Here is a 12252-nt window from a genome sequence, read left to right on the forward strand (position 1 = left end):
CATCTAGTCTAGTCCAGCATTCCTTCTCCAAAAGGGGCCAGGCAGGTGGCCCTGGGTGCTCGTCCTTGTTTTCTCCCCAGCATCTGGTACTCGGGTAGACTGCCCCCGGAAGCGGAGGTTCCATTTAGCTCTTGGTGCCAAACAACGTTTGAGCGGCCTATCCTCCGTGCGTCACTTAACCTGCCTTTGACAAGCCATTGAGGCGAACGGCGGTCTTTTATGTCCTTTTCTTGATTTACAAGCGTAGAAATGACTTAGATGTGCTCAGCATCTGGCAGGATTGAACCTTGCACCTAGCTGTCCTGAATTGACACAGTATTTTTGTATTTGGGTTGTGGGGGGCGGGAGAAGAGAGAAGTAACAGATTGACCCTGACGTGCCTCTAAGCAAAGGACAAAAAGTATTAAAAACAACACGCCAACCTTGATTCTTCCCCCTCTCCCATCCCTTTCCAGCATTGTATATACACCGCCTATAGAAGGTGTAACTATGCAGTAATACAGTATTGCATTCGCTCTGGGGGCAGCTGCTTCTCCGGCCGGCACAATGATGATTAGCAATGCCTCCCGCGATTAACAATGTCTATAGAAGGCATTTGGGGGGGGGGGGTAGCCTTCTCAAGCAAGCCCTCCTGTTTACAGAACCGCTCTGCACTCAAGCACCTGTTAATATGACTTCTTTTAACAACTGCCTTTTTTTCTTCCCCCGCAAGAGAACTGTGACTAATAGCCGGGCACTTGTCAAGCGATACAATGGCGGCCTGTGTAGAGAGGGCTGCCCCTTGACAGGTGTGAGCCAAAAGAGCTATTTATGGCTATTGACAGGTGCCTCCTGAATGCATCTTTCTTTTTTGTACATTGTTCCCATGTCGTCATCAACAACAACAACAAAAAAGGGTATGTTTACATTTCAAAGGTACACTGGTATTTATATATTTTTGTGCCGCGATTTTATACTGATTAAAACATTTTTTTATATATAATTATATACGATTTATTGATATTCAATAAAGTGGTTAATTTATAATCTGGTCCTTTGTGCTGTTATTGCTTGCCTTTCTGACTAGATGCATGCAATTGTTCCTCATCTGTGTGAAGTTAAATGTTGTTTTAGTCTCATTGAAACCAATGGAAGAAGTTAATCATGGCTTGCTTGTTCCCTTTCCTTTCAGTGGCATGTGCAGCCCAAACCAGTGCTCTGAAGGGAATCACAAAGGTTTCAGTGGAATGTATTTGTAGATTAGTGTGTGCCTTTGGGATGAGCTTTAAGGGGTACAATCCACTGGGAAATTCTCCTGTTGTGGTGGGATGACTGAGGTATTCTGGAGCGCCAAATAGGGCTTGCACAGGGGAATGTTTATGCAGCATTGTTCTGCGGATGCTTGGGGCACTTTGAGGTCTGGCAAAGGTGATTTTAAAGAAACTGATCTTTTGCAGTTAAGATTGCTTGTGCTGTTAATTGGCACCTTAATGAAGCCCTCTGAATTGGGACTAGGACGGACCTGCTGCAGGAAGAAGAGGGGATTCCTTTCCTTGGCTGGTGCTGATCTCCCAAATACCTGTACCAGCATGTGTGTGTTAAGTGCCATCAAGTCGCTTCCGACTCATGCCGACCCTATGAATCAATATCCTCCAAAATGTCCTATCCTTAACAGCCTTGCTCAGGTCTTGCAAACTGAAAGCTGTGGCTTCCTTTATAGAGTCAATCCATCTCTTGTTGGGTCTTCCTCTTTTCCTGCTGCCTTCAATTTTTCCTAGCATGATTGTCTTTTCCAGTGATTCTTCTCATAATGTGACCAAAGTACGACAGCCTCAGTTTAGTAATTTTTAGCTTCTAGGGGCAGTTCAGGCTTGATTTGATCTATAACCCCCTGATTCGTATTTTTTGGCAGTCCACAGTATCTGTAACACTCTCCTCCAACACCACATTTCAAAGGAATCCGCTTTCTTCATTGTGCCAGCATAGGAAGGCATTTTTGTCATGCCTTTTCCCCAGTCACCTGGTACGTAGGGGGTTAAGGTGTGCCACTTTCCTCAAGGCCAGTAAGAGTATGTCTGTGGGGTGTACAGTCCCGTCCGCTGACTTACACTGTCCCCAGCAAGGGCCTTTCAAGGCAAGTGAGAAGCAGAGGTGGCTTGCCATTGCCTTCCTCTGCAGAGTCTTCCTTCGTGGTCCCCCATCTAAGTACCACTTCTGAGTTCTGATGAGATGGGGCTATTCCATGCTGCCTCCCCTCCCCAGTAAGTAGGGCCGGATTATAATTTGATTAATTAAAACCTTTGATGAAAAAAGGCAGCTTCAATTAATTGGGCAGCATATTTTATTTCAAAATAATACACATCTGTGGGTGTCTGTTACCTTAGTGGAGACCCCCCCTCCCTTTTTATTCTCTCTCAAAAATGTCCTGCCCCACTAATAGAGGCCTAGTGTGTGGAAATGGGCGCTTGAGATAGGGTAGTGCATTATGGGATGTAGGTTGTGAAAACATCGGTCTGCTGGAGATGTGGTAAGGGGCCAATTTAACTTTGATCTGGTTTGGCTATAGCCTGTCATCTTTAAATGTGAGCAAGCACATAAGATTTCAGGTTCGGCGCCGTTTGTGGGTATCCTTTTTCTCACTGACCTGCAATTTGGGGGATTCAATGTGGTCAATAACATATTGATGAGAAGAGAATAAGTAGGCCCATTGTACAGATGAGGAATTGAGTCTGTGAGCGACTTCCCTCTGGCACGTTCTGTTTCTGTACATTGTGTTCTCTGGTGCTCAGAATTGTAAATCTGACTGCAGCAGCACCATCCTGCCTGTGTTCCACAGCACCTAATATAATAGGCATGCTCCTCTCATCCTGGAGAGCATAGGTATGCATCATGACTAGTATCCATTTTTACTAGTAGCCTGAATAGCCCTCTCCTCCATGAACATGTCCACTTCCCTGTTAAAACCTTCCAAGTTGGCAGCCATCACCACATCTTGGGGCAGGGAGTTCCACAATTTAACTATGTCTTGTCAACAGACATGTTCTGGGCTCTGAACTTAATTCTCAGACACCTGTGGGCTCAACTGTGGGCTTAACCCCCCATGCTGTTTTTCCAACCTGAAACAGTCCTGGATAGCCACTAGTTGCCCTGTTGGAGAACCTTGTATTTAGCTCATGAGTACACCAGTTTCTGCAGCAATGCAGATCGCACCCTGAGGCCATTTCAGGTTGGGAAAACACCAAAGGGGGAGGCTTAAACCCCTTCTCTCCTTGCAAGAGGGTTGTGGTCCATGACCGAAATTGGGCCTGCATCCCATGGTATTAAATTACAAGTACTTAATTCTGAGAGCACATCTCATCAAAGTACTCAAGGAAGAGAAGAGGACTGTAGTGTGAATTGGACTTTAGAGTCCAGGTGAGCAGGCAAAGAAAAATAAGGAACTGTAGACATACCAACCTGCAATCCTATGCAGAGTTGGTGGTGGAAAGTGCCGTCTAGTCACAGCTAACTTATGGTGACCATAGGGTTTTCAAGGCAAGAGATGTTCGGAGGTGGTTTGCCGTCGCTTGCCTCCTCCATGTGGGCTGAGAGAGTTCTGAGAGAACTGTGCCGCCTGGCCCAAGGTCACCCAGCCAGCAGGCTTCACATGGATGCTCTTAACTACTAGACCATGTCTGCTTACACCCTTTTGGGATCCTTTGGCAAAGGCAGCCTATGGCTCAGCCCAGGATCTAAAAATGTCTTTGGCTTTCTTGGACTGGGAAGAAGAGCTTAGGTCTTCTGCCCTCTCAGAGCCTAGCAGGTTAGAGATGGGAGCTGGGAGCAGTATTCTTCTGCTCTCTCTCTGTGGGCAATCTTGTGCAATCTTGTTGTGAAACTGCATAGTTGGTTCTAATAGGGGAGGGATAAGCATAGCATTGAAATCCCATCCTCAAATGAGAAATCAGGCCACACATTTTTAGCATGTGTAAGGAGTAGAAACATGCCTTTAAATTTTAAAGAAACAAATCCTTACCTCTACGAGGCAGGAGGAAGCCATGGCTCCATAGAAGAGCATCTGATTTGCATGCAGAAGGTCCCAGGTTCAATCGCTAGAATCTCCAGTTTAAAAGGACTAGGCAAGTAGGTGATGTGAAAGACCTCTGCCTGAGGCCCTGAAGAGCCACTGCCAATCTGAATAGACAATACTCACCTTGATGGACCAATGGTCTGATTCAGTACATGGCAGCTTCATGTGTTCAAAAATCCACGGAAGACAATGGGCTTAGAATGGTGTGATTCTGTTTAGGATTACACTGTGTGTTCTTTGTAGAACATAGATCGTTATGCATGGGAGTTTTACCTGAGGTTATTTGTTCACTGAACCCACACTTTCCTGTTGGGAATCCATTCACCAGCAGTGTCCAAGCTCAAATCAAGAAGTATTTGAGTCCCCACCCCTTGAAATGCTGCTTTGTAATTGGCTGTAGTGAGAGAACCCCCCCCTTCCCGAAACCCAATTGCTGCATTAAAAAAAGCATTTTAAGAACAAAAACAAAAAACAGAGCTATCTGAAAGGAACTGGAGGGGGGAACCCAACCCTCATTTTTAAAAGCCTTTCTTCTGCTCAGAAAGAACTCTGAGGAAGCAGGAAGCATTTGAATCCCTGCCACTTGACATGCTGCTTTGTAATTGGCGGTAATGCTGTCTGTGAGAGAAACCAAGCTTCCATGTCCTGCACTTTGCTTTATGTATGGGAATTTCACCTGGGCTGAGCTCAGGGGAGATGGAAGAATCGGGTTAATAGAGGAATGGGAAGTCCCAGGATTTGTGAGGGCTGGCAGGGAGGTCATCTCTAATGGACAGAAAACTCATGGATAACTCCAAGGAATAACCGAGACAGACAGCGCGAATGAGAGTGAAAGTACCCATGCATAAATGACCACAGTCTTTTTGTTTTCCACTCTTTTTCTACAACTATAAAGCTTCAAAAGTACAGTATAAAGCCAAGAAACTGTAAGTGTGATGAGGTGTTTGTTTGGTTTTAAATTATATCTTGAGAGTGTTAGAATGTGGAAACAATGCTGATCACAAGAGCTCGTGTTGTGAGCCTGAAGCGCAGGGCCTGGAATTTCTGTGTGACGAGGTACTAACTGTGGCTTCTGGCAAGCCGCTCTCTATCTGCCTCAACCATCCAATGATAATATTGGGATTGCTCTACTGCTGTAACCCACAGAGTCACCGTAGAGATCAGATAACTTACATCAAGCTGTTTGAAACTAACATAAATACTAAGCCAAGCCATATCATGGTGTTGCCATTGTCAAGTAGTTTCAGAGGGTAGAGGTGTTGGTCTGCAGTGGAAGAGGTTGATTCAAGTCCAGTAGCCCCTTAGAAACCAACAGACTTTGGGGGAGGGAGGGTATGAGCATTTGAGTCAAAGCTCCCTTTGCCAAATCTGATGAAGGGAGCCTTGACTCTGAAATGGTGATAACCCCCAAAGTGTATTGGTCTCTAAGGTGCTCCTGGACTTGAATCTAGTTCTCAAGTGATGAGTGTACCTTTGCGTCTCACTCAACAAATCCCTGGCCCAAGCGGCACAGTACCAATGTTCTCTCCACTGGTTCAGGATATTCTTGCAGCATGTGCGTGTGTGTTAAGTGCGGTCAAGTTGCTTCCGACTCATGGCGACCCTATGAATCAGTCCTCTGAAATGTCCTATCTTTGACAGCCTTGCTCAGATCTTGCAAATTGAAGGCTGTGGCTTCCTTTATTGAGTCAATCCATCTCATGTTGGGTCTTCCTCTTTTCCTGCATCATACCCCTATGTTTATTTAGTACGCCCCTGTAAAGCATGCTATATCAGATAGTCTCAAAACCTTATATCAGACAGCATCATGCATGAACGTATTATTTCCCTCTTTAGTACATTTTTAACCCCACCCTCCAAACAGCTCAGGATGATATGCATGGTCCTCTCCTTCCTCTGTTTTATCCCCATGAGAACATCAATCCTGTGAGGTTGGTTGGACTGAGAAAATCATTGGTCCAAGGTCCCCCAGTGAGTTTCCATGGCCGAGTGAGAAATTCAGACCTGGGTCTCCAGGATCCTAGTCCAACAACTGCCTTTTACCCAATCAGTCCATCTAGCTCAGTGAGCTTAGCGGGGTGCTAGTGGGTGCCATGGCTGTGGCTCAGAGGCAGAGCATCTGCTTGGTATGCAGAAGGTCCCAGGTTCAATCCCCGGCATCTCCAGGTAGAGGGGCTAGGTAAATAGGTGATGCGATGGGAAAGACTTCTGCCTGAGACCCTGGAGAGCTGCTGCCGGTCTGAGTAGACAATACTGACTTTGATGGACCAAGGGTCTGATTCAGTAGAAGGCAGCTTCATGTGTTCATGTGTACCCACTCAAGGGGCCAGATGCGGCCCTGGGCCATATGTTTGACACCCCTGCCTTAAAGTATCCCCAATATATCCTTAGGGCAAAGCTGCCAGTATCTGGTCAACCTGTATATTCCCTCCCCCCCTTATTTTTTCTCTCCTGTAAAAAATGTCTTAGGTTATGCAACCTCCTTCCCTGATGAGTGTAAGATTGTGCTTCATACCGGATATTAGTGCTTTGTCTAGACACTCAGCCAATGGGACCATTGCCATTTCCCTTGGAAAAATGATTCACATCATTAGCAGACTGCACAAGTAGAAGAGTTTCCTTTCTGACCAGCTGAAACGCATACCCATTTTCATTGTACAAGTGGAAGGGATATTATTGGCCAGTGGCTTGCTGGCTGACAGCTCCAGCATCCCTGTGCATGGGAGTTTATGCGTAGCTGCAATCCTCATGGATGACAGTAAGCAATCCAGATGTGTGCTTCACTTACAGTGGCATCTTTTCTCCCAGTACAATACAATGTGCATTTTGAAGAAGAAGAAGAGTTGGTTTTTATATGCCGTCTTTACCTTTTAAGGAGAATCAAGCCGGCTTACCGTCGCCTTCCCTTCCTCTTCCCACAACAGACACCTTGTGAGGTAGGTGAGGCTGAGAGTTCGGAAAGAACTGTGACTAGCCCAAGGTCACCCAGCTTCATGTTTAGGAGCAGGGAAACCAACCCGGTTCACCAGATTAGACTTTGCCACTCTTATCCACTACACCACACTGGCTGTGAACCTTGGACATCCTGTTTCTGTAACCTACGACTCTAGAGCCAAATGTGGTTCAGTACGGAACCAAATACAATACAGCTCTTTATTTTTTTTAAAATGAAAATTTTAAGTTAAGGTATATTGGAGGGGTGGATGGGATATAAGAATATCCAGGGCATGGCAGGCCAAGATTCCTCAATTCTTTCTAAGAGATGATTTACAGAAAGGGAAATGGTAAGAGGTGAACAGTGGCCTGTGAAAACTGGAGCGCCCTGCACACTTGTTTCGCATGTGGTTTTCTTTTTAAAAGAGCCGTATTTGGTTCGGTACTCAACCTTATTTGATCTTCACAACAATCCTGCAAAGTAGGTTCAGCTGAGAGAGGTCACCCAGGAAGTTTCATGGCATGGGAGAATCTGAACCCAGATCTTCCCAGTCCTAATCCGGTACTCTACCGCATGGCTACTGTGGCCATTTTGGTACATATTTGTTGATCATACAGGTCTGTCTGTTTTGTATTTTCCTGTGCTCTGAGCATGCCAAAATGCCCAGCATAGTTGGGGAGAACCTTTCAATGCCTGAAGAATGTAAATTCTATTGTTTATCTGAAGAATCCATGTAGGGGTTTTGTTTATTTGGGGGTGGGGGTTCACTCTGACCTTCCTACAGGCAAAATATGTTGCTTCTTTCTTCATATTTATTTCCCTCTGGAGGATTGCTATAAATTTAAGAAACCGAAAAGGAAAACATTTTACTTTTAGCAGTTGGAGTTTGAGCGCCGTCTTCTTAAGTGGGAGATGGAGTGAATAAATACCATCAGCCAGCCTGATTCTTCCACTTAATCTGGAGTTTCCTTTCGGTTCCAGAAGGCACTTTATAAAACAGGAAGTTATGTGGTTGTAAAAAGGGAAGAGATCTGCAGCTCAGCAATTCTCTAATTAAGCGCTTTCCTACGATAAACAAATTTTCCCCTCTCGTTATTTCTTTTATTCCTGAGAAAGATGAAAAAAGGGAGTCTCTAACCCTCTGAAAAACTGCTGTTTTATACTAAGAAGAAGAAAATAAGGCAAAATTCTGCTAATGGTGGATTTTTGTCCCAGATGTAGCATTCTGGATTTCCAATAGTATTCCAACTTTAACAATATCAGCACATCTAGAACGGGCCAGCTTTTGGACTAGGGAAATCTGCTGTCACTACATGGAAAGAAGAAGAAAACAGTGAACCTCGGAAATGTAGTGAACACAGACAATGCCAGACCAAAGCAATGAATGTCTGAAAACTCAGAGACCCCATCTGATTGGTTTATGTCCACAAAGCAGAATTTTAATTTGTTTCTCCCCTTCTCCACTTTAAGCATTCATGAGGTGGTTACAACAATAACAAAATAAATCACAACCATTTCACAGTACAACTGGAGACTATACCATCAACAAAGTCAGAGAGCTAATCGGCAGCATCAAACCACAGCAAACATCAATACACAAACACCTGGTAGTCTTTCCAGATAATAAATAGACCTTATTAAAAACTCATAAAATCAGCAGATAACATTTCTGACGGCAAGCAAAACAAGACTAATGAAAAATAGGCAATGTCCAGAGACATGTCTGGAAGAGAAACAAAGATCTTAACAAAAGACCAGGAGAAAAATTTTCACCTGGCTGCGGAAACTCAAAAGATCTGGTTGCCAGGTGAATCATTGTGTACAGGTTATGGCGAATAACTATATGGATGCGTATCCTACGACTCTGTGCACAGGATACAAAGTTTTTCTGCATTTCTCTGTTCCTGCAGCCCCTTCCAAACTACAGTTGCCAGTAGGGTTACCAGTAGGGTTGCCATCCTCCAGGTACTAGCTGGAGATCTCCTGCTATTCCAACTGATCTCCAGCCGATAGAGATCAGTTCACCTGGAGAAAACGGCTGCTTTGGCAACTGGACTCTATGGCATCAAAGTCCCTCCCTTCCCCAAACCCTGCCCTCCTCAGGCTCTGCCTCAAAAACCTCCCACTGGTGGCGAAGAAGGACATGGCAACCCTAGTTGCCAGCCTGTGAGCACTGAAGAGGCAGAGACTGAGGAAAACAGCAGACAACACTGTGATATCACTTCCTATTGCATACCTAGAAGTAACATCATAGCATCTGCAATGCTGTAGAAGTTATCCCAATCTCTATGGTAAAAACCATATAGATTTTGGAAATCCCAAGAGCACTGTGAGATGCAGTCATGTCACTTCTAGGTATGCAATAGGAAGTGATGTCACAGCTTTGCACAACATCTGTTTCCCACTCCCCATTTTTGCTCCCGCTGCCCATCAAGTGGCGTGCAGACTCTGGTGGGAGGTTACAGGGCAAGCCCCCCCCCCCAGTAAACAATGCTTTCACGCTGGTTGCAGGAGATGTGCCAGTAGCTTCTAGACAGGTATAAAACCCATGAGGAGGTGCTGAAAACCACGCAAGGAAGTTTCCAACAAATGTACTTAGCAATATACAAAGGGAGGACAGAGGCAATTGCAGTAAAGATCCCAGCAGCTTTCACAGGGAGACCAGAGGGGTTTTGGGGGGGGAGGATTGTCAAGTAGGACAACGGGAAGGGGGTGGGGAGAAGAGCTCTCATCCTTATTCCAGCTGTAAGCAGAAGCTCTAGACAGGACAAGGCAACCCAGTAGTTACCTCTGCCTGGCCATGGGAGGAACTGGACAAGCCTGCCCATACACAGGAGATGTGTTGCTGATAGGGTTGCCATCCTCCAGATAGGGCCTGTAGATCTTCTGGCTTTACAACTGATCTCCAGTCCAGAGAGATGAGTTCCCCTGGAGAAAACTAGCTTAAGAGGGCTAGCCTGGGAAATTAAGCCTCAGTGAGGCCACTGACTGTTGAATGGCACAAATCTGGTCAGGGGTAGGACTCACTGACTTGACCTGGGATGAAACCTGGTCCAGATAGGGCTGCCAGCTCTGGGCTGGGAAATTCCTGGAGATTTGGGGGCAGAGCCTAGGTTTGGGGAGGAGAGGAGGCTCAACAGTGGCATAGTGCCATAGAGTTCACCCTTCAAAGAAGCCATTTTGTCTGGGGGAACTGTACATTGGAGATCAGTTGTAGTTTTGGGAGATCTTCAGACTGGGGTTGCCAGGCACCACTTCGCAACCAGTGGGAGATTTTGGAGGTGGAGCCTGAGGAGAGCGGAGTTTGTGGAGGGGAGGGACTTCAATGCCATAGAGTTCAACTGCCAAAGCAGCCATTTTCTCCAGGTGAACGGATCTCTATCAGCTGGAGATCAGTTGTAATAGCAGGAGATCTCCAGCCACCACCTGGAGGTTGGTAACCCTAGTTCAGCCCCCACCTGGAGGTTACCAACCCTAGGTCCAGACCAGGTTCCACCCATCTAGGAGCAGGATGAGTATGGTCAAAGGATGGCGGTCATGTGCTCAGCGGCAGAATAGAGGGGTCAGAGGGCAGAACAGAAGGGTTAGGACTAGGGTTGCCAGCTCAGAGTTGGGAAACACCTGGAGATTTTTTGGGGCAGAGCTTGAAGAGGGCAGGGTTTGGGGAGGGGAGGGACTTCAATACCATAGAGTCCAATTGCCAAAGCAGCCATTTTCTCCAGGTGAACTGATCTCTATTGGCTGGAGATCAGTTGTAATAGCAGGAGATCTCCAGCTAGTACTTCAAGGTTGGCAACCTTAGGTAGGACAAGGGGAAGAACAAAAAGAAAATACAAATTCTCCAAGGTATGCTGATGAACTCTAATTTATATAAGGTGAAAGCTTGGGATTCATAAAACCTGACAGATTATAATAGCGTTATAGTGCTATATATCAATTGTTATAATGCTATATATCAATCGCCATTTTTTTTAAAGCCTCCCAATAGTATTGTGGAATAGCCACTGTAGAAGACCAGGGCATGTAAAATGCATGGAAACCTGCCACGTGGAAGCTCCTTCATGGCCCTGCAGTATTGGCAGCCGCAGCAGCAATGGGGAAACCACACCAGCTGGCGCCTAGCCACCAGATAGAAAACACCAATATGTTTTGTCATACTCACACCTCAGGTTGGTAAGGATCCATTTTAAACACTTCAGGCGTACACCTCCCCCAACGAGATGTGGGAAGCGGCCTCGAAACGGCCTCTTGTTAACAAAACCCTCTGAGGCCAGCACACCTCTCTGTTGGCTGGAGCTTACTCAGCAAATGTTCTCTGCAGCCTTGGCAACTGCGGCCATCCCTCTCACCTACGGAGCTTGTAAAACACATACGTGATGACTAAGGCAGAGCAGTCTGTGCAGGAGGAGGAACACGGGCTTTAAAACACACACTCCTAACTTCGGGAAACCGGCACACTGTAAAGCTCGTCCTGGGTGACATTTTGTGTTTTTCTGCAGGTGAAAGGGGTCTCTGGGATGAGCAGGGGGGGTTGTGCCTTCGGATGGGCTGGACAGTGGCAGGGGGTTGTGGTAGATGTGGGGGAACCTGCGATGAACAGGAGGAGCCATTTGGTGACCACCTTTGTGACCATCTGCAAAAAATTATGCCGTCAGTGCCAATAAAACCGGGATTCAATCAACTTAACTCCGGGTATCATGACCCCCCCCCCCGACTTCCCTCTGCAAAGGCCGCAGGGGGTCGTGATTGTTGCAGATCGTGAACCTTAGTGGGGGCGCAGGAAGAGTGGACGTTTTGGGGGCTCTGTTGACATTCTCTTCTGCTGGGAACTGGGATGCTTTATGTAACGCTGACAGAGGACTGGTTCTTCCCCCGAATTGCCTCCTCCTTGTAGGTCCTGAGCTTTTATTTCTGGTCACTGTAGGGCATTTCAAACAACCGCTCAACTTTCAGAGGTACAAGGAAAACAGCTACCAGAGCATGCCCTTTTCTTGATAAGGTCTTTGCTTGTTTTCTCTATTGGCCAATTCAGTAATGGAATCCAAGGCCCCTTTGGAATCGGGACTTCCCGGTGTTCTATCTCTTGTTCACTCCAGAGAGCAGACACAGATTGCCATGGATTGCCCAACATTACACCGGTGTTTCCTACAAACGCACAAAATGTAGGTGACGTGTTTTAAATACCAATGTGCATTCATTTGGAGGACGGTGCTGTCTTGGGGTAGGCTTGCCAACCTCCAGGTACTAGCTGGAGATCTCCTGTTATTAC

This window comes from Euleptes europaea, chromosome 2 (genome assembly GCF_029931775.1).
Source record: "Euleptes europaea isolate rEulEur1 chromosome 2, rEulEur1.hap1, whole genome shotgun sequence".
Lineage (NCBI taxonomy): Eukaryota > Metazoa > Chordata > Lepidosauria > Squamata > Sphaerodactylidae > Euleptes > Euleptes europaea.